The sequence below is a fragment of the Nerophis ophidion genome, linkage group LG04, assembly GCF_033978795.1.
Source record: "Nerophis ophidion isolate RoL-2023_Sa linkage group LG04, RoL_Noph_v1.0, whole genome shotgun sequence".
Classification (NCBI taxonomy): Eukaryota; Metazoa; Chordata; class Actinopteri; order Syngnathiformes; family Syngnathidae; genus Nerophis; species Nerophis ophidion.
The window spans coordinates 40,905,450-40,928,717 of NC_084614.1; the positions used below are offsets into that span (position 1 = coordinate 40,905,450).

At 39.0% G+C, this 23,268-nt stretch overlaps 1 protein-coding gene across 1 annotated transcript in view; it reads right to left on the bottom strand.

The window, feature by feature from the left end:
- Nucleotides 1-20,663, bottom strand: part of slc8a2a (solute carrier family 8 member 2a) — a 140,654-nt gene extending 119,991 nt beyond the window's left edge. The window contains exon 1 of the mRNA XM_061898061.1: nucleotides 20,406-20,663. The gene's annotated coding sequence lies outside the window, so the exon portion shown is untranslated. The remainder of the gene's footprint in view (nucleotides 1-20,405) is intronic.
- Between the last annotated feature and the right edge of the window lie 2,605 nt (nucleotides 20,664-23,268).

Sequence of the window (23,268 nt, forward strand, 5' to 3'; positions counted from 1 at the left end):
TGAAGTTAGCACGTTGTGTAAATTGTAATTAAAAACAGAATACAATGATTTGCAAATCCTTTTCAACCTATATTCAATTGAATAGACTGCAAAGACAAGATACTTAACGTTCAAACTTTTTTATTGTTTGCAAATATTTGCTCATTTGAAATTTGATGCCTGCAACATGTTTCAAAAAACCTGGCACAGGTGGCAAAAAAGACTGAAAACATTTAGAAATGCTCTTCGAACACTTATTTGTTACATGCCACAGGTGAACAAGCTAATTGGGAACAGGTGGGTACCAAGATTGGGTATAAAAACAGCTTCCATGAAATGCTCAGTCATTCACAAACAAAGATTGGGGCCAGGGTCACCCCTTTGTGAACAAATGCGTGAGCAAATTGTCGAACAGTTTAAGAACAACTTTTCTCAACGTGCTATTGAGAGCATTTTAGGGATTTCACCATCTACGGTCTGTAATATCATCAAAAGGTTTAGACAATCTGTAGAAACCACTGCAGGTAAGCAGAAAGGCTGAAAACCAACATTGAATGCCCGTGACCTTTGATCCCTCAGGCGGTACAGCATCGAAAACCGACATCAATGTGTAAAGGATATCACTACATGGGCTCAGGAACACTTCAGAAAACCACTGTCAGTAACTACAGTTTGTCGCTACATCTGTAAGTGCAAGTTAAAACTCTACTATGAAAAGCCAAAGCCTTTTGTCGACAACACCCAGAAACGCCGCCGGCTTTGCTGGGCCCAAACTCATCTAAGTTAGACTGATAAAAAGTGGAACAGTGTTCTGTGGTCTGACGAGTCCACATTTCAAATTGTTTTTAGAAACTGTGGCCGTCGAGAAAAGGAACATCCGGATTGTTATAGGTGCAAAGTTCAAAAGCCAGCATCAGTGAAGGGTGTATTGGTGCTTAGAGCATGGGTAACTTACACATCTGTGAAGGCACCATTTAATGCTGAAAGGTACATACAGGTTTTGGCGCAACATATGTTGCCATCCAAGCAATGTTATCATGGACGCCCCTGCTTATTTCAGGAAGACAATGCCAAGCCACATGTTCCAACAACGTGGCTTCATAGTAAAAGAGTGCGGGTACTAGACTGGCCTGCCTGTAGTCCAGACCTTTCTCCCATTGAAAATGTGCGGCGCAATATGAAGCCTAAAATCCCACAACGGAGACCCGGGACAGTTGAACAACTTAAGCTGTACATCAAGCAAGCATGTGAAAGAATTCCACCTGAAAAGCTTAAAAAATTTGTCTCCTCAGTTCCCAAACGTTTACTGAGTGTTGTTAAAAGGAAAGGCCACGTAACACAGTGGTAAAAATACCCCTCTTGGAGGGGCGCGGTGCGAAGCCAGGGGGCACGCGTGTGACCTCGGGGAACATACTTTCTTTGCTGTACGAGAATATGATGAAGCATAAGTATCATTTGGCTTCACTGTAACCCCGTTGGGAGACAAGGAATGACCGGTGTTTTGTCGGTGTGAAATATTTTCTTTTCCCTGGGGGGGGGCACAACAGAAAATATTTTGGTCACAATCTTTATAAAAGACAAGAAGACTGATGTATTTTTTTAATGAATTATAACTTGTATATAAACGTAAATAAAAGTCCGCTTACAATGGAGTCGATGGGAGATCCTCTATTCCGTCCGTAAAGCCTTTGAAATAACCATCCAAAAACTTCCAACAATGATACATTTACATTTTGTGACCTGAATTTTAACAAAGTATTAGTGATATTGTTTTTATAAGTGCTAACGCAGACAAACTATTTATAGCAGTGCAGTAATCCCAGAGACATGAAGTGAATTATAATTATATAGCGCTTTTCTCTAGTGACTCAAAGCGCTTTACATAGTGAAACCCAATATCTAAGTTACATTTAAACCAGTGTGGGTGGCACTGGGAGCAGGTGGGTAAAGTGTCTTGCCCAAGGACACAACGGCAGTGACTAGGATGGCGGAAGTGGGAATCGAACCTGCAACCCCCAAGTTGCTGGCACGGCCACTCTACCAACCGAGCTTATACCGGTTGCTATGTTGACGTCATCGGCTGGTGAGCTGCTTTCTTCCCTCGGAGCTTGTGAAAATGTATTCTAAACTCTACATCGTAAATAATGCCTCTCACCTTGATAGTAGAAGAATAAGGACATAATCCAACAAGTTAGTCAACTTTGGCATCAAAATTAGTCCCGGAAATGGCAGAAAAGACACAAAAAATGCTTGGTTCCACCCCCCTTTTTTCTTAGCGAGAATTACAAATTATGCTTCATCTAATCGGGAATATAAAAACATCCTAACAGTCGGCATCCTAGTGACAGCAGACAATGTACAATAAGGAATTTTATTGTGTTTGTTGTCTCTTCGAAGTCATAAATGGGTCTGCAATGAGGGACATTGTCAAAGGGAAAATCAATGGTTGTGATGCCTTTTTTAAATAAATGCACCACCATATGCTTAAAATGAGCAAAATACATAAGTAGTATATGTTATCATAAATGTGCCTGTTACTACATTACATATACACTTACAACGTGTATATAAAACCTAAATGGAGGTGTTTGGATATTTTATAAGCGGTATTGATTGATTGATTGAAACGTTTATTAGTAGATTGCACAGTTCAGTACATATTCTGTACAATTGACCACTAAATGGTAACACCCGAATAAGTTTTTCAACTTGTTTAAGTCGGGGTCCACGTTAATCAATTGATGGTACAAATATATACTATCAGCATAATAAAGTCATCACACAGGTTAATCATCATACTATATACATTGAATTATTTACATTATTTACAATCCGGGGGTGGGATGAGGAGCTTTGGTTGATATCAGTACTTCAGTCATCAACAATTGCATCAACAGAGAAATGGACATTGAAACAGTGTAGGTCTTACTTGGTACTATATGTACAGCGAGCAGAGAACATAGTGAGTTCAGATAGCATAAGAACAGTATATATTTGAAATACATTTGATTATTTACATTAGGTTATTTACAATCCGGGAAGATGGAATGTCAATGGAGGAGGGTATTATTAGTAAAGTGTTGAAGTTGCCTGGAGGTTTTGTTTAAAGCGGGTTTGAAAGAATGTAGAGATGCACTTACTTTTACACCTGTTGGGAGTGCAATTCCACATTGATGTGGTATACAAAGAGAATGAGTTAAGACCTTTGTTAGATCGGAATCTCGGTTTAAGGTGGTTTGTGGAGCTCCCCCTGGTGTTGTGCTTATGGCGGTCATTTACGTTAAGGAAGTAGTTTGAGATGTACTTCGGTATCAGGGAGGTGTAGCGGATTTTATAGACTAAGCTCAGTGCAAGTTGTTTGACTCTATCCTCCACCCTGAGCCACCCTGGGTTGGAGTGAGGTTTGATCTGGGGTGGAGGTCTAAAAGTAACCGGACTAGCTTGTTCTGGGATGTTTGGAGTCTAGATTTGAGGGTTTTTGAGGTGCTGGGGTACCAGGAGGTGCAAGCATAATCAAAAAAGGGTTAAATGAGAGTTCCCGCTAGAATCTTCAAGGTGCTTTTGTTGACCAGATAGGAGATTCTGTAGAGGAATCTCGTTCTTTGGTTGACCTTTTTGATTACTTTGGTTGCCATTTTATCACAGAAAGATTAGCCTCTAGAATGGAACCTAGGTAGGTGATCTCATCTTTCCTGGTAATAACAATGTCACCCACTTTTATAGTGAAGTCACTGACTTTCTCAAGTTGATATGGGACCCAAATAGGATGGATTCCGTTTTACCTAAGTGTATGGATAGCTTGTTGTCAGCGAGCCAGGTGCAAATATTAAGGAGTTCAGCACTGAGGATTTGTTCCACCTGTGACTTGTCCTTGCCGGAGACCAGCAGGGCTGATGGCATGTCGTTTACGTATATTAGGAACAGTATAGGTCCTAATATACTGCCTTGGGAGACTCCACAGTTTACTGAGAGGGGCGGTTTTATCGAATCCAATTGCTCTGAGCTTATCCAACAGTATAGCGTGGTTAACGGTGTCAAAGACCTTCTGAATGTCCAGCATGACCATGCCGCACCTCATGTTTGATGTGGTCGGTCAGATAGAGAAGGCATGTGTCAGTGGGGTGGTTTGTTCTGAAGCCAGATTGGAATTTGTACATTAGTTTATTAGTAGCAAGGTATTTATCGACCTGTTCATAAACTATTTTTTCCATTACTTTCGAAATGGAACTGAGAATAGAAACACGTCGGTAGTTACCAGGTTCTAATTTTCTTCCTTTTTTATAAAAGGGGGTTACTCTTGCTATCTTGAAATCCTTGGGTACTTGGCCTTGTTTGATTGAGAGGTTTATTATATGTGTGATATTTGGGGAAATGGTGGTGGCAGAGTCCATGAGGAATCCGGAGGGGATATTGTCAAGGCCGGTGGCCTTGTTTGGGTGGAGCGCGCTCAATTTATTAAGCACCTCGTTAGCTGAGACCATTTCTAATTTGAAATTGTTGTTGATTACTCCTAGCTTTCTGTCTAAGGCTTTATTGTGTTCTACACCAAAGCGACCAGAGTGATGGGACAACTTGTTAACGAAAGTTGTGGCTATGCTGGTGAAAAAGGTGTTAAGTCTGCTTGCTACCTCCATTTTGTCTGTAATGAGGGAGTCACCCTCCTTGATGTTGATATTGGTGAGTCTGGTTTTAAGTTTCTGGCTGCATCCAGGAAGCTGGTTGTTGAGAATTTTCCAGAGCTCACGTGGCTTATTTGTGTTTTCCTCTATTTTGTTGTTGATGTAATTTTTGTTTAAGGATTTAGTCAGGTTGTTTGTCTTATTTCTTAATTTATTGCATTGATTTTTGAGCGTTGAAAGGAGTGATTTGAGGTTATTATTATTGTTTTTTTTTTAATTTACTTCGGTTTTACAGTTTTGCTATTCGAAATATTTTCTGTCTCTGTCTTTTATGGCAGCTAATAGGTCTGGTTTGATCCATGGTTCAGAGCGGGCTTTGATCCTGACTGTTCTCACAGGAGCCTTATCATTTAGTATCGCTAGGAACTCTGTTTTGAAGCGATCCCAAGCATCTTCAACCAGGTTGCTAGTGAGCCCAGGGGACCAGTCCCACTCACCAAATTTAAGGTTGAAATTATCACTGGAGTATGTTTTAAGGGATCTGGATTGAGCTGTTATGTGGACATTGGCTTTGGGTTTACTTATTATGCGCGTGCAGAAGGTTATATAGTGGTCGCTAAGACCACAGATCATGACCCCACTATTTTTTATGTTATGCCGGTCTGATGTGAGGATGAGATCTATGATTGATTGGGTGGAATCACACACCCATGGAAAGAGTGTTATCAACTGGGAGAGAGCGTGCAGATTACAGAACTTGCTGTAAGATTTGAAAACAGGCGCGTCACTGCGTTGAATATCTGTGTTCAAATCTCCAGTTAGGGCTGGGCGATATTGCCTTTTTTTAATATCCCGATATTTTTAGGCCATATCGAGATGTACGATATATACTGTATTACCATATTTTGCCTTGGCCTTGAATGAAAACTTTATGCATATAATCACAGCAGTATGATGATTATATGAGTATACATTAAACCATTCTTCTTCATACTGCATTCATATATGCTACTTTTAAGCTTTCATGCAGAGAGGGAAATCACAACTAAGTCAATTGACCAAAAGTGTATTTATTAAAGTTATTAAGCAATGGCACAAACATTCAAGTCATTTCCAAAACATAAAGTGAAAGATTGTCAGAGACATTTTAAGTGTCAAATAAAAATGAGCTGCATAATAGGAAATCAAATAGTATTCATCCTTCACTATGTGGTATGTTACTAAGGTTATGAAATTCTCTTCATTCTCTAGCGCAGGGGTCGGGAACCTTTTTGGCTGAGAGAGCCATGAAAGCCAAATATTTTAAAATGTATTTCCGTGAGAGCCATATCATCAGAATAGTTTTTATTGCCATTGTTTGACAACGGGTTCACAAACTAGGAATTTTTCTTGGTGCAATCGTGCAACATAAAACACATTTAACACAGAATAGAATAGCATGAGCTGTAACTGAGCAATCAGATCTTGTTATTGTTCATGTGTCTGATGGCCGAGGGGAGAAAACTGTTCAGGTGTTGGGAGGTGTGGGTCTGGAGCGACCGTAGTCTCCTGCTGGAGGGGATAGGGGTGATTTTTTTGACGCTGAATAAAACTACATGCATGCAATTTTTAAGTAAACCGACATTTTTAGAGCAAATAAGTCTCTAATAATTTTTAATAACATTGTTATTTCTTGAACAGGTGCGGTACAAAACGGATGGATGGATTAAAATACATGAGAATGTTTTATATTTTGAACGTTATTTTTAACATCGTGATTACCAGCGGAATCGTGTTAAGCAATGTCCGCTAAGATTTATCTGAGAGCCAGATGCAGTCATCAAAAGAGCCACATCTGGCTCTAGAGCCATAGGTTCCCTACCCCTGCTCTAGTGAGTGACTTTTCAAATGATGCTACATATTAGCAGCAATGCTACTTTTTATAGCAACGCTTTTTCGCCCCCACACTTGACAGATTACGGTTGTCTGTTCGACACATTCCCACTTGAAGCCGAACCACCGCCAGACGATGGAAACCCTGCTGTTTTTAATGGGAATTAAGTCTTCTTTCATTTGTTACCAGATCAGCACCTTCTTTCTCTCGTACGGCTACATTAGCATAGCCCAGTCTGCTACCTCTGCTCCGCGAGGGCGGACACGTATGTGACGTATGACGTGACAGTCTGTGACGTATGTAAGAATGTGGGCCTACTTGTCTGTGGAGAAGGAAAGACAGGAAAGAGTGAGAAGAGCCTGAAGTGTACGCCCGCAGCTAAAGGCAACTGCGTGAGAACGTATACTTGAATATTACGATATAGTCATTTTGTATATCGCGCAGAGACAAACCCACGATATATCATATAAATCGATATATCGCCCAGCACTATCTCCAGTTATGATTTTCTCCACGTTGTCTACACCAGCTAAGCACTTTTCAAGAGCACATCCGAGCGGATGATTGCATTCCCGCGTGGGAGCGATAGAAAATGCGACTGCTCATCTCGGCATCCAGGAGACGCAGAATATATAGGCAAAATAGAGAGACTCCCATAGTCCCCATTGAAAGCAGACTTTTGATCACATTTATTTATTTACTAGTTGGAATGCATAGAAAATATAAAAACATGTGTGCTTGTCTTAAATAATTGTAAATGATAGGCAACATTCCAAAAAAGGGCAGTTCCCCTTTAAGCACCTACTATGCAAATACTATGGTTGATTAGTTATTTGGGAACCAAGCTAAACGGTTTTCTTACCGTAGAGTTTTTGGTTATGTAGATTACTTTTAAGTGGAATAAACTTTTATTTTCTTTGCACTGGAGTGCTGTGGAAGTTTTTGCAGTTCAAGCGGAGCACACATGCAAACCAAGTCACCTTATAACCTCCAATATAAGTTTTGTTGACTAAATATTTTCGTCTTAGTTATCGTCAACGACCTATTTTCCTTTGACAAAATTAGGAAGCTAACAATTAAAAACAAAAACATGTTGACCAAAGCAATGACGAAATTATTTGACTATTTAGTCAACGAATTGTAACAAGACGAAAATGTTGACAGAGACGAAATCCAGTCATATTTAAATTCGGTTGGTTAGAGTTAGTTGGGAACCAAGCTACATGGTTTTCTTACCGTACTGTTTTGCTAAGCTCAAAAACTTATTTCAATCAATCAACCAATCAAAGTCTATTTATATAGTCATTAATCACAAATGCTTCACAGGGCTTTACAAACTACAACGACATATTTGGATCTTATCCCACATCTAGGCAAGGAACAACTCAACCAAATAAAAACCATGAGAAACCTTGAAAGGGACCGCAGATGTGGGGGAATGAATGCAAGAGACAATAATGTCTCTCCATTTTGCCTAAATTGCAATCCAAAGAATCAACAAGTAATCGATGACTTTACCCATCCAACAACATACAGACACGATAAAAAGAAAACATGATTTACAACTGTTTGACCTTAAAGGCAATCGCTAATCTACGCTTGGCAGTTTTTCCAATGTGTCTCACAGTGGAAAATACTTATTACCCAGTCTAAGTTAACATATTTCCTGAGAAGAACATTCACAGATGTCAACCGATAGTTAAAGCATAACCAAGTAACATTTCAGTCTGAAAGGTGAAGGTTCAACTCCTTATATTTAAGTGCCTGAAGTACAGGCATCCGTCTCGTTTATAACAACAAAATGTGAGCAGAGGGAGTCAACAGGCTTGAACACATAGTAGACGCGTGGAATCAATAAAAACAAAACGGACAACAACAAGTAATGACTCCCTCGCACTCATTTATTGCAATCAAAGAGAAACTAGTAAATACTAATAATAAAAACATATTTACAGTTTATAAAGACTGCTGTGTTATAGAACTGAAATAAATAAATAAAATACACAAATGTCAATAAAAAGTATCTGATCCTAATCCATTCCCTCTGTAATCTAAAACAATGGACTACCATAAAAAGTGGGAGTTCATTGATATTAAACAAAATAATGCACAGGAAAAAGTAGGTCAGGGTTTTAAGCTGCCGATTCCAATACAATGATGATTGAGATCAACCACAATCATTAACTGTAATTTTTCTATTTATTTAAGGTAAGTGCTATTGACGGTGTCACAGTATTACCACCGATAATCACCACACATATGTGGAGGAGTATGCAGAGTCTGTGTCCGCATACATTCAGAAGTTCATGGAGGATGTCAGTGTGATCAAGAACATCCCCACACTGGCCAATGAGAAACCCTGGATGAACAGTGAGGTACGTGTAATGCTGAAGGCTCGGAACAAGGCTTTCAGGTCTGGCGACATGGTGGCATTAAAATCAGCCAGAGCTAACCTGAACCGTGCCATTAAGGTTGCAAAGCGTGCTTACAGTCAGAAAGTGCAGGACTTCTTCGAGAACCCTACAAAAACTAGACGAATGTGGCAGGGCATACAGGTCATCACGGACTATAAAGCTGTCCCCTGTCCCTGTGACAACAGTATCAGCTTCCTAAATGACCTTAACAATTACTTTGCAACTGGCGACTTGTCCAGGCTGTACCGCGCCTTCCGCCCGATTGTAGCTGAGATAGGCACCAGCGCCTCCCGTGACCCCAAAAGGGAATAACCGGTAGAAAATGGATGGATGGAACTACTTTGCAAGGTTTGAGGCACTTAACACCACTCCGGCGAGAAAATCCATCCCTCGCCCTGATGAGCAGCCGCTCAACCTGGACACAGCGGATGTCCTGAAAACCCTGAGGAGAGTGAACCCCCGGAATGCACCGGGACCTGATGACATTCGGCGTGGCGCAGTGGAGGAGTGGCCGTGCGCAACCCGAGGGTCCCTGGTTCAATCCCCACCTAGTACCAAACCTCGTCACGTCTGTTGTGTCCTCAGCAAGACCCTTCACGCTTGCTCCTGATGGGTGCTGGTTAGCGCCTTGCATGGCAGCTCCCTCCATCAGTGTGTGAATGTGTGTGTGAATGGGTAAATGTGGAAGTAGTGTCAAAGCGCTTTGAGTACCTTGAAGGTAGAAAAGCGCTATACAAGTACAACCCATTCCGGGCAAGGTGCTTAAGGGATGTGCAGACCAGCTGGCTGGGGTTCTCACAGACATTTTCAACATCTCGCTGACCCAGGCTGTGGTACCGTCATGTTTTAAGAGGGCCACAATCAATCCTGTGCCTAAAAAAACCCACAATCTCCTTCCTCAAGGATTATTGCCCCGTTGCACTCACCCCCATCATGATGAAATGCTTCGAGTGGCTGGTAAAGGAATACATTGTCTCCAGACTTCCCCCCACATTCGACCCATACCAGTTCGCTTATCACCCAAACCGCTCCACAAAGGACGCCATCTCCTCTGCACTCCACCTGAGCTTAGAACATCTGGAAGGAAAGGACACACACGTGCGGATGTTGTTTCTGGACTTCAGCTCAGCATTCAACACCATCATCCCGCAGCATTTGGTGAGCAAACTGGCGTCCCTTGGATTCAGTACCCCCCTATGCAACTGGCTGCTTGACTTCCTCACAGACAGACCCGAGTCTGTAAGAGTGGGCAACAACACTTCCAGTGCCATCTCCCTGAGCACCGGCTCCCCCCAGGGCTGCGTCCAGAGTACGCTGCTGTTCGCATTGATGACCCATGACTGCTGCGCCAGGTCCACTACTAACCACATTGTGAAGTATGCGGACGACACGACAGTAGTGGGCCTCGTCCGTGACAATAACGACATGGACTACAGCAGGGGTCACCAGCCTTTTTGAAACCAAGAGCTACTTCTTGGGTACTGATTAATGCGAAGGGCAACCAGTTTGATACACACTTAAAAAAATTGCCAGAAATAGCCAATTTGCTCAATTTACCTTTAATAAATAAATCTTTATATATATAAAAAAAAAGGGTATTTCTGTCTGTCATTTCGTCGTACATTTTTTTTCCTTTACGGTAGGTTTTTTGTAGAGAATAAATGATGAAAAAAACACTTAATTGAACGGTTTAAAAGAGGAGAAAACCCCCAAAAAATGAAAATTAAATTCTGAAACATAGTTTATCTTCAATTTCGACTCTTTAAATTTCAAAATTTAACCGAAAAAAAATGAAGAGAAAAACTAGCTAATTCGAATCATTTTGAAAAAATTCAAAAAAGAATTTATAGAACATCATTCGTAATTTTTCCTGATTAAGATTAATTTTAAAATTTGGATGACATGTTTTAAATAGGTTAAAATCCAATCTGCACTTTGTTAGAATATAAAACAAATTGGACCAAGCTAAATTTCTAACAAAGACAAATCATTATTTCTTCTAGATTTTCCAGAACAAATATTTTAAAAGAAATTCAAAAGACTTTGAAATAAGATTTAATTTGATTCTACAGATTTTCTAGATTTGCCAGAATAATTTTTTTGAATTCCAATCATAATAGGTTTGAAGAAATATTTCACAAATATTATTCGTCGAAAAAACAGAAGCTAAAATGAAGAATTAAATTAAAATGTATTTATTATTCTTTACAATAAAAAAAATACTTGAACATTGATTTAAATTGTCAGGAAAGAAGAGGAAGGAATTTAAAAGGTAAAAAAGGTATATGTGTTTAAAAATCCTAAAATCATTTTTAAGGTTGTATTCTTTCTCTAAAATTGTCTTTCTGAAAGTTATAAGAAGCAAAGTAAAAAAATAAATGAATTTATTTAAACAAGTGAAGACCAAGTCTTTAAAATATTTTCTTGGATTTTTAAATTCTATTTGAGTTTTGTCTCTCTTAGAATTAAAAATGTCGAACGAAGCGAGACCAGCTTGCTAATAAATAAATACAATTAAAAAAATAGAGGCAGCACACTGGTAAGTGCTGCTATTTGAGCTATTTTTAGAGCAGGCCGGCGGGCTACTCATCTGGTCCTTACGGGCTACCTGGTGCCCGCGGGCACCGCGTTGGTGACCCCTGGACTACAGGGAGGAGGTGGAACATCTGGTTGACTGGTGAAGAACCAACAACCTGGTCCTGAACGTCAACAAGACCAAGGAGATCCTTGTTGACGTCAGGAAGCACCAGTCCAGCCACACTCCACTCTTCATCAACGGCACAGCGGTGGAGATGGTAAGCAGCACCGAGTTCCTGGGGGTGCAGATCACTGACAATATAACATGGTCCCTACACACCCAAGCTCTTGTAAAAAGAGCTCAGCAGCGCAGAACTTTTTGCGTCGGATGAAAAGAGCACAGCTCCCTCCCCCATTCTCACCACATTCTACAGAGGCACTATAGAGAGCCTGCTGACCAACAGCATCTCTGTCTGGACTGGAGCCTGCAATGCCTCAGACTGGAAGTCTCTCCAGAGAGTGGTGAGGACGGCGGAAAAGATTATCAGGACTCCTCTTCCTCCTATCCAGGAGATCGCAAAAAGCCGCTGCCTGACAAGGGCTCAGAAAATCTGCAAAGACTCCTCCCACTCCCACCAAGGACTGTTTTCACTGCTGGACTCTAGGAAGAGGTTCCGCAGCCTCCATAGCAGAACCTCCAGGTTCTGTACAGCTTCTTCCCTCAGGCCGTAAGACTCTTGAACGCGTCATAATTAAATTATCCCCTCAACTCCCCCGAAAATGGATTAACTCGCTGGAATAAAAAAGACAATATAACATACATCCATAAACATGGACGAATGTGAAAAAGTGCAATGTATTTATCTGTACAGTAATCTATTTATTTATATCTGCACCTTATTGCTTTTTTTTTTTTAACCTGCACTACCAAGAGCTAATGCAACAAAATGTTGTTCTTATTTGTACTGTAAAGTTCAAATTTGAATGACAATAAAAAGGAAGTCTAAGTCTAAGTTAACACATATATTTGAACTAGTTATTTAATCTCTTTTATTACATACAATTGTTTGAGCAAAACATAGTCAATAGTACAAGTTCGTACTTTTAAGCATCAATTTGGAGTTTAAAGTTAACAAAACTCAACAAAGTGTTGACTGGGAAACTTGCCAATCCAAATCTGGTGACATTCTTATCCAATTTTGGAACGGTATGGACTTGGAGGGACATCTGCGAAATTTCTTCATCGGAAACAGGACATCACAAAAACAACTATCAGCACTAAATCGAAAGAGATTTGTGGAAAGTACAGACAAGCAGTCGACGCAGGCTGAAGAAGTAGTTACGATAGTGTTGTTTCGCTGTACTTCGAACTATGCGAGCAGATCTGGGGCGGTTCTCCATCAACTAAATCCATTCAATTTGGAATAGAAACATCAGCTATTGACACAAGCTCTCACAGGAGTTCAGATTCTCCATTCACCCTTGACAGCCTAGTCACAGACAAAGATATGCCAAAGTGCGCGCTAACATTCATTGCTAGGAAGTAATATTGTTAAAAGGCAGATGGATATTGTATATCTGGGGCTTCAAATATTTTTATACGAACTGCACTGCAAATACGGTACAAATGCTCTCAGATAACCACTTTCAACAATGTGGAATCATATTTTGCCAATTTGTCAGTGGGAAGGTGGCTGTGCGCAACCCGAGGGTCCCTGGTTCAATCCCCACCTAGTATCAACCTCGTCACATCCGTTGTGTCCTGAGCAAGACACTTCACCCTTGCTCCTGATGGGTGCTGGTTAGCGCCTTGCATGGCAGCTCCCTCCATCAGTGTGTGAATGTGTGTGTGAATGGGTAAATGTGGAAGTAGTGTCAAAGCGCGTTGAGTACCTTGAAGGTAGAAAAGCGCTATACAAGTACCACCCATTTATTGTTTGACAACATTGTGACAAAAATACTTGCTTTGGAATCAGAAGTCAAGATGTCAAGCATATATTAAAGTTCAGCTGTTTTAGATGTATTTAAATAGGGTTGTATTAAAAATGCTTAGAGTAGTTTCTTGTAATAAATAATACTGAGTTAAGTAAAACTGCAGTTGCATTAAAGGTTTTTTTTTCCAGTCAAAATGTAAATACCTCTAAGTGCTCTATTGACACACATTGTTTACCGACGTTGTTGAGGGCCATTTGGCATGTTGTAAATAACATGTCACTATCTTACACCTGTGCTAAAGTGGATTTATTCCAAATAATGTGTTCATGATTATTAAATGTAATTTTGTAAAAATCCTGATAAAAAAAAATGTTTTCACTAGGTAAAACTTATAAGGCCACAAGCACGACAGACTGAATTTCCCCCAGGGATCAATAAAGTACTTTCTGTTCTATTCTATTCTATTCTATTCTATTCTATGATGGAGACATTAGAAAAGTGATTGTCTGACAATTTAGACAAACTAACATTAAATTACTAAGTCAAAATATCGACTTACTAATAATGACATACTTAGTATCTCAGGTAACTAGGACTGTTTTGTGTTTACAGAATCTTGCTCAAGTAGACTTCAAAGGGTCAAGGGTGGAACTGCAAGTATGGTAGTGTTTAAGGTCAAGTAACCCTTTTGAAAGGTCTTCACATTACTCAATCAAGTTTTGGGGGGGCAGGTCGTTTACACCGCTTTACAGGGAGAAACGTGAGAGAAATGTGAGGTGTAGTATTGCCCTTTGTCCCGTGGCACCTGAAATGGCACCAGTATCAATGGCTGCATACAATGCTGCAGCATTGGTTTACTTGAACTGTCACCGTAAATAAGGGGTTGCTTTTCATGAAAAGTAGCTTTAGAAGTTGACTTTTCTTATCTTATCCTCAGAACCTTAGTAAACTTGCATGAGCTTGAAGGAAAACAGTAATAATTAGGGGAAATTTGCCCATCATGGACAATCCTTGTGGGTGACAAGAACACATGTTTTTCCCTTTTCTGTGCGTTCTAAATAGCGGAAAAAACTGCAAGCACAAGGCGTCAACCAATGCAGGTAGGGATGTAGCGATATGAAAATTTCATATCAAGGTTATCGTGACCACAATTATCACGGTTATCATTATCGCGGCATTGTTGAATGTGGTCAGAATTTACATATGCAAACATTGAAATCTTTTGACCAAGTTCTTATTTTGGTTTTCACCGTTAGAAAACCCACTATTTTGTATATTTTGTGTTTCTTATGTTGTCTTGTTGTGTTTTAGTTTTAGTATTATATCTGTTTTAATGGCTAAGCTTTCATTGTTTCAAATACTGGTTTATACTGTTGCACTTTAAGATTTATTTAAATGAAAAGTGCGTAACAGATAAAATCAATCATTATTTTTTTTTTCTGACGGGCATCGTGGCTACCTACTCTGTTCAGCTGTCCTTGAACGCGTCGTAAAAACCCCTCTTTCTCATAGTCCTTATGAAACAATATCTCTGTTCTAAGATAGCACAGGTTGTAGGTTTAATGTGCACAATTGAATAGTTTAGTTGCTCAGTCAGCGATGTGTTTATATAAGTATACATAAGTATAGATTGGGGCATGTCATTTATTAATGGGGAACGATGTTAATTCTTCTTGTTTTCACGTTAGCATTTAAGTTAGCGAGCTTGCACCAGTCGGTTCATGAGTTTATCAGAATGCAGTTTCAGTCATTTTTCGGTAATTTTAATTTAAATACTAACTGTAAGACGTTTCAATAATTATTGCTTATTGTTACATCCCTATGTAGCACTGCTAAGTGCTAAACATGAAATACAAAATAAGAACATAACCAGAGCTGCAGCAATCAATTATTTTAGTAATCGCATAAACTATCAATTAGTTTGTTTGATTAATTAGATAAAATACACTGTATAGCCTCAATGCGTATGTTGAACATAATAGTTGAAATAAACCAAGATTTATTTGCTAGCCACAACCTTCATTTTTTTTTAAACATTGAAATTGCACATTTATCACGTGTGCATTAAAAAAAAGTGTCTGCTGTTCGCAGCCACACAGATCATGGCACCCAAACACCACTGCTCTCATGTGCTCGTGCAGAAACTACAGTATGTCCGCATTGTTATTAATGTGAAAAGTACGGAGCATTCAATGCAGTCTGAATTTCATACATTTTTATTGTTTTTTTTTATTAAACAACCCCAAAAGAGACAAACGGTAGTAAATTGATGGATGAATGAATTAATTGAAACAACAGAATATATATTAAAACATTTTTCTAATGGACTTAATTGATTAATCATTGCAGCCCTAAACTTAACAAAACGTTTCATGTCCACTTTCACTGGCATGCTGACTGATGGGATAATTGTATCTTCCAGCATTAGAGTTAAGCACTAGAGATGTGACATTTATCAACGAGTCAAATCTTTTGAACGGCTCTTACATATAAACGATGACAACTGACTTACGGTTGTGAGCTGTTTTGTTTGTTTGTCGAGGCATTTTATATACAGATTGCCCAGACATGTTTGTGCCAATCAATTGGACAGGAAAATGAGTGAAAGTAAACTTAGCAGCTTTTGGATTCACTTACCGTATTTTCTGGACTACAAGGCACACTTAAAATAATTTTGTTTCTCAAAACTTGACAGTGGGCCTTATAACCCGGTGCGCCTAATGTACCAAATAATTATGATTTTGCTGACCGACCTCAAAGCAATTTTATTTGGTACATGGTGTAACGATAAGTGTGACCAGTCGATGGGAGTTAAACATAAGAGATACGTGTAGCCTGCACTGTGATGGCAATATCACTCAAGTAAACAACACCAACATTTTATATGCTTCATTGAAAATATAGAACATTACACACGGCGCTAAAAAATCCATCAAAATGTTGAAAACGAAAAACATAAAGATAATATGACTCCTTTAATGCGCCCTTTAATCCGGTGCTCCTTATATATGAAAAAAAAAGTTTTTAAATAGACCATTGATCGGCAGTGCACCTTATGATCTGGAAAATAGGGTAATTGTTCTCCTGTGTTTTGTTGAGTAGTTCAGGTGTTTACACACCAGGTCTGCATGTATAATTTCTATCTTGGCCTAAAGTTTTTCTACTTATTAATATTTTTACATATATACAGGTAGTGATGTCCCGATACAACTATTTCACTTCCGATACGATAGGGCAGGAACGATTAGTCGACGTTGTCCACAAATGTAGACAGTTATATTTGTCGCAGACAATTATATTTGTCGACAATAGTCGTGACGTCATCACTCGTGTTTTTCCGGGCACGATAACAAACGAAAACCACAAACACACACACACACACACACACACAAACACAAACAGACATAGAGACAGACAGGCGCCAATGCAAAGGTATCATAAGATTAAACATACAATACAATAAATAGCCAACATTTTAAGAATTAATCAAATATATAGTTAATGTGCCTTTCCTTTTTTAAAAAAACAACAACATTTTAATAAACATTTTTTTTCTCCCCAAGACTGCGTGGGTTCCCTACGGGTAGTCCGGCTTCCTCCCACCTCCAAGACATGTCTATCTGTGTTGGCCCTGCGATGAGTGGGCGACTTGTCCGGGGTGTACATCCCCTTCCACACGAAGGCAGTTGAGATAGGATCCAGCAACCACCGCGACCCCGAAAGGGACAAGCAGTAGAAAGTGGATGGATTTAAATTTTTTTAACACCTGAATGAGTTTTGTAGCCTTCAAAGCCCGCTAAAACAACTTAAAAATCCTTCATTATAAAGTTTTATATACACACTGTAAGTATATATATAATGTAGTAACTGACACATTCATAACAATATGTAATATGTTCAATATTTACAGTATTTAATCATTAACTAATTCAGAACTAATTATTTGGCGCATTAATTTCCGTTTCCATAGCAGCGCACGTCTGACTTCTGAAACAACCCCTTCTGGATACAAACACACAAGTGTGTTCTAATCATGGCAGACTCTGCAAAAAACATCGAACATGACTATTTTTGGACAAATGAGGATTTACAACTTTATCTTTTTGAATTTAAATTTATGGTGGATGAACTACTACTTCTAGAAGCCAGCACGAAGGAAGAGTGAGACATTGGAGCAGAGAGTGAGGTGAAAGTGAATGGAAGCTGCAAAATGTGGAATTTGAAGCCAAGATATTTAGACATGAATGGAGTGCTTATCCATAATTAACCAGAAAAAATGTCCTTGACCAGCTGGACCAAACAGAGAACTGTCCATCGAGTGAGTCAACCTTTATATTAATCATGATACACGCAGACCGTCATGCGCGTGTCATGACAAAACATGAAATAATACTTTATAGATACTGTAATATGATTGTTTTTGTTTCAGTCAGTACAGATTAGTGTCCTATCGCAATGTTTTGTGCATTACAAACTCAAACGCGTTTCGTGCTGACGTAGAGGCTAGCTTATCTCTTGCCGTAGTTAGCTAATACCGTAGCACGCCGATGTGGTATTACAATACTAAAAGAGTTCCTCAGTGTTCGCTCCTCCAATAACAATGTCGCTATAGTATGTTTATTATAAAGGTTACGGAACGTAAACTAAGTATTGTTGAGGGTTTTTTAATGCATTTTTAAAGTGATTTAGTGGTAGAATTGATTGCTCCCATTAGCTGCATTGCTAGCCACCAAGAACAAGACAATTCTTATATGTTAGAAAGCAAACAAAAAACAACCTTTTGTCTTCTTGTCTCTTATAAGGATTATGAACGATCGGCAAAATTCCAAAAAAGTGCAGTTTCCCTTTAAGCACGTTGCACGTTTCGCGAAAGATGCCGATATACAGTATATTGCCATTTGACCTATAAATACCGGGATATCTGTTTTGGTCCATATCGCCCAGCCATCGTAGATAGGCATATTTATGCTTTTGAAGTTAATTTGGGTTTTAGTTACACTTAGTGGCCACAATAATTAATTATGCAGGTTAAATGACGGAGCCACATTTGTTACTGGATACTTTCTAATACTCTTCTGGTTTGAAGACTTTGAATATATGCAACTATATTTATTTGATAGTTGTTCATATTGACAAATTACAAGTTTTATACTGTAACATTGTTCAAATGAGGACAGTTATTATGTACTTGTGTGCAAATGTGTGCTTTATTATTGTGTAGCTGCTGCATAGCCTGCCATCTTTACCTTTTGTAAGTGGCTTGATTAAAATACAAAAAAGACTTACCTTATTTGCTCATTGGAGGACGTTTGGATTTTAATTGGCTGCCCAACTTTGTACAAGTAACGGTAAACATGCTGCAGGACTCGTTGTATCGCAGTGCTTGCATCTGAGTTTTTAGATGCAAGCCGATATCATATTTGCTTTTTTGCTGATATCGGACCAATATCCGATATCAATATTTGAGCCGGGCACGCCTCCATATACAGTAGATATATTATTGTCATGTATTATTCGTATATGTTTACAGTACTTTCACAAAGGTTTTTTAGGGTGGGGGAACATTCTAAATAGTTGTAATTTATGTAAAACATTTTTATTTGTATTTTTAAATAATTAATTACATTTCAATTCAATTTGATTCATGTTTTGTACTAAAACTAATCAATAATTAAAAAATAATTAAAAACATAACAAATATTACATAACTACAACATACATTTGCATATGTTCCTGGCACATCTGCGGCCCGGAGTCAATGCCAGTATGTCTGGGTTATACTAGTTAGAATGCACAGAAAAAAGGCTATACAGTACGTGTTCTTCTCTCATATAAGGATTGTAGATGATGCACAGTTTTTTAAGTGCAGTTTAATTTAAATGTTCTCAAATTAGTGAGGAAAAAAGTGTAAATTAAAAAATGTACAGGCACCTATTTCAATATGAATGCCTTAACCTAAATCATACACTAATTCAATATTTTGTTTTATTTAAATGGGGTAAAATTAAATTCCAGACAATTTAATTGGCTTTTTGATGACACAATTATGACAAGGGAAAATGTAAACGCTCACTCGTCAAGCCAATATAATATATATAGATTTCCAATCTGCTACATGTGAAAGTACAAATTGGGTTGGTGTATGCACTAATATTGTGCTTGTACAGTTGTTTGTGTTAATTAAAAAAAACTGCGCTGGAGAACATTTGAAATGGCATTCTTGCTCCTTTCATACTCTAAACAAAACTGAAATAATTAATCATTTGCATTCATTGTGTTTAGCAATAATATAATCCATCTGTGTCCATTCATTATCACGTGTTATTTCTAGAAATCAAAAGGAAATCATATAGATAATACCAGAATAAACTAGAGATAAGACCTGCATTAATTATATACATACATATAGCTACAAACTGTTCCTTTGATTGATTGATTGATTGATTGAAACTTTTATTAGTAGATTGCACAGTTCAGTACATACTCCGTACAATTGGCCACTAAATGGTAACACCCGAATAAGTTTTTCCACTTGTTTAAGTCGGGGTCCACGTTAATCAATTCATGGTACAAATATATACTATCAGCATAATACAGTCATCACACAGGTTAATCATCATAGTATATATTTTGAATTATTTACATTATTTACAATCCGGGGGGTGGGATGAGGAGTTTTGGTTGATATCAGTACTTCAGTCATCAACAATTGCATCAACAGAGAAATGGACATTGAAACAGTGTAGGTCTTACTTGGTAGGATATGTACAGCGAGCAGAGAACATGGTGAGTTCAGATGGCATAAGAACAAGTAAATACATTGGAAGAATATTTGATTATTTATCCGGAGAGATGGTACAAAGACAGCATTTTGGATAGTAAGATTGTGCGGGTGTCCCTAATGTTAAGGCCAGTGCAAAACAAAGTAAGAAACCGAGAACGAATTTCATATTTTTACTTTCAATTCGAGAAGATTCTGTCAGTTTATACAAACAATTTAGGTCAAAGCAGGCCTACATTCTTCAAAAAATATGAACCTTCGCGGCGAGATATTTAACGGTCTCTTACCTTCTGGTTTAAAGCACTGCCCCGCTTGTCAAGGCTGACATTTTCTGAAAGAGGGACGTCGTAGCTCTCCTTGTCTTGACCGACGGCTAAGTCACTGCGTCAACTTTTACTGTTTATTTCTGCACTTCGGTTTCCATACGTGATGCTCGGAGCCCACGCGGCAGATCACGTGATGCGTTCACTGTCTCCTCCCACCGTCGTTCAACATGCGAAGAATGAAGACAGGCTGTTGGGGGAAATATTGTCTCCACTTTCCAGCAGTCTGCAGGAGTTTTGTTTTTAATATAAAAACATATTTGTAAGCGTGTTGTTTAATTGACATAGTCGTACAGCGGTAAAAGTGGTGTATATATACATAGTTATACATTTATATTTAGTTTTCTGGAGCCTGCAAGGCATCACATGGAAGTCATGCAAATGTCAAAAGTGATAAACTGTACAGGATGTTCTTAAACGCTACACACATGGGCAAAAACGCAAATACTTTAAAATTATAAAATGTAAATAAATATTGTGTTAATCTAATCGATTAGTATTTACATATGTAATCTATATCATATAGTGTATTTGTTTTACATAAAATATTTTCAAACATTTAAAAATATGTTATATATTCATTATTCATTACAATTTTGATGTATATATAGTATATGTGTAATGATTCAACGATAGTGTTCATTAATTAGATTAATCTTCTTTAATGTATTCATTAAATGGGCTTCACGGTGGCTCCTGCCTCACAATACAAAGGTCCTGAGTAGTCAGTGTTCAATCCTGGGCTCGGGATCTTTCTGTGTGGAGTTTGCATGTCCTCCCCGTGAATGCGTGGGTTCCCTCCGGGTACACCGACCATACTTGCCAACCCTCCCGGATTTTCCGGGAGACTCCCGGAATTCAGTGCCTCTCCCGAAAACCTCCCAGAAGAAATGTTTTTCTCCCGAAAATCTCCCGAAATTCAGCAGGAGCTCAAGCATGCACAGTTTGAAGCTTGAAAAGGAGGATGGCAGGCAGATCTGACGGCATTTAAAGTCATTTTTAAAAACGACTGCTAATCCTCCTCCTTTTCGGCCAGACAACCGTGTAGAATTAAAGTAAGAACACTCTGGAGGCAGAAGTTCATTAAGAGGGGCGGACTCACTGTCTCTCAGCCATGTTTTCATCACACAAAGAAGTCAAATCCGCGGGAAGTGAAGAAATCCTTCAGGATAAACGTTTTGTTTGTCAAATAACTTGCGTTCACAAGACCGAACCTGGCGGAGGCCAGCACGTCCAAGGGCGCAGCTAATCCAGGAGGGGCCCGACAAACAGCCCGCAGGTGGCGGTGGAGAGGAGCCACGAGGCGGGAAAAGAATGCAGGAATCCAGCCAGGTGAAAAAGTTGACTGGGACGTCGAAAAACCAACGTCGAAGTTGATCATATCAGTGTGAGAGAGGCAAAGATCCAACAGTGTTAGGCTGTCATACACAAGCAGTGAGCTGACAGAGACAAAAATAGACGCAAACAACACAAAAACGAACAGAGCTGACAGCGAGAGACGGCAGGGCAAAGCTCATACTGGCTCCAGTAACGTCACTTCTGGAAACTCAGAAGTGACGTTACTCAAATAGTGAAAGGTAAGTGTTGTTGTTGTTTTTTTAGTAGCCAGCAAGCACAATACAGTTAGTAGAACAACTGTGTTTTTATTACTGTGTATTTGATAGGTGCCGTCTGAAATTCAACTATTTCTTTTATTTATATGTATAGTAAAATAAATATATATAGCTAGAATTTACTGAAAGTTAAGTATTTCATACATATATAACTATATATATATATATATATATATATATATATATATATACATATATATATATATATATATATATATATATATATATATATATATGAAATACTCGAGTTGGTGAATTGGCTGGAAATATACACCACTCCCCTCTTAACCACGCCCCCCGCCCCCAAACCACGCCTCTGCCCCACCCCCCACCCCCACCTCCCGAAATAGGAGGTCTCAAAGTTGGCAAGTATGACTCCGGCTTCCTCCCACTTCCAAAGACATGCACCTGGGGATAGGTTGATTGGCAATACTAAATTGGCCCTAGTGTGTGAATGTGAGTGTGAATGTCGTCTGTCTATTTGTGTTGGCCCTGCGATGAGTTGGCGACTTGTCCAGGGTGTACACCGCCTTCAGCCCGATTGTAGCTGAGATAGGCACCAGCGCCCCTCGCGACCCCAAAGGGGAATAAGCAGTAGGAAATGGATGGATGAATGGGTATTCATTAAATAATTTCAAAATAATTGAAATGTTTTCACTATTAAATAAACTACAATATATGTTTTGTTATTAATTGGTTAGCGTAATTTTTTTAGGGATGATTTGTGTTTTATTTTATTCATAAACATTTCTTATACCTGATTATTTAATTTAAAAAAGCCCCCAAAAAAAGTCTGCGAGCCATTTGGGCTCCAGTACTCACGAATGCCCTCACGGTAACAGTGATGCTACCTCAGTAGAAGCATTAAAGTCTCATCTTAAAAATAATTTGTATACAATAGCCTTTAAATAGACCCCCCTTTTAGAACAGTTGATCTGCCGTCTCTTTTCTGCTCTGCCCCCCTCTCCTGTGTCACTTTCATCTTGAGGTAAAGTTACCTCTGAAGTTGTGCTGTTCTCTTTACGCAGCAATCCAGCGTTTCTAAACCCACTGGTGATGGTGGATTCTTTCACACTGCTCCACGATGTTAGGATCCACTGGCAAACCTCAGAAAAGGATGCTTTTCGCATACAGAAAGGTTTAATGAATGATTTCTTGACGCTGGTTATCCAAGCCTCCCCAACAGCTCCCAGTGACGCCTATAATGCACAATC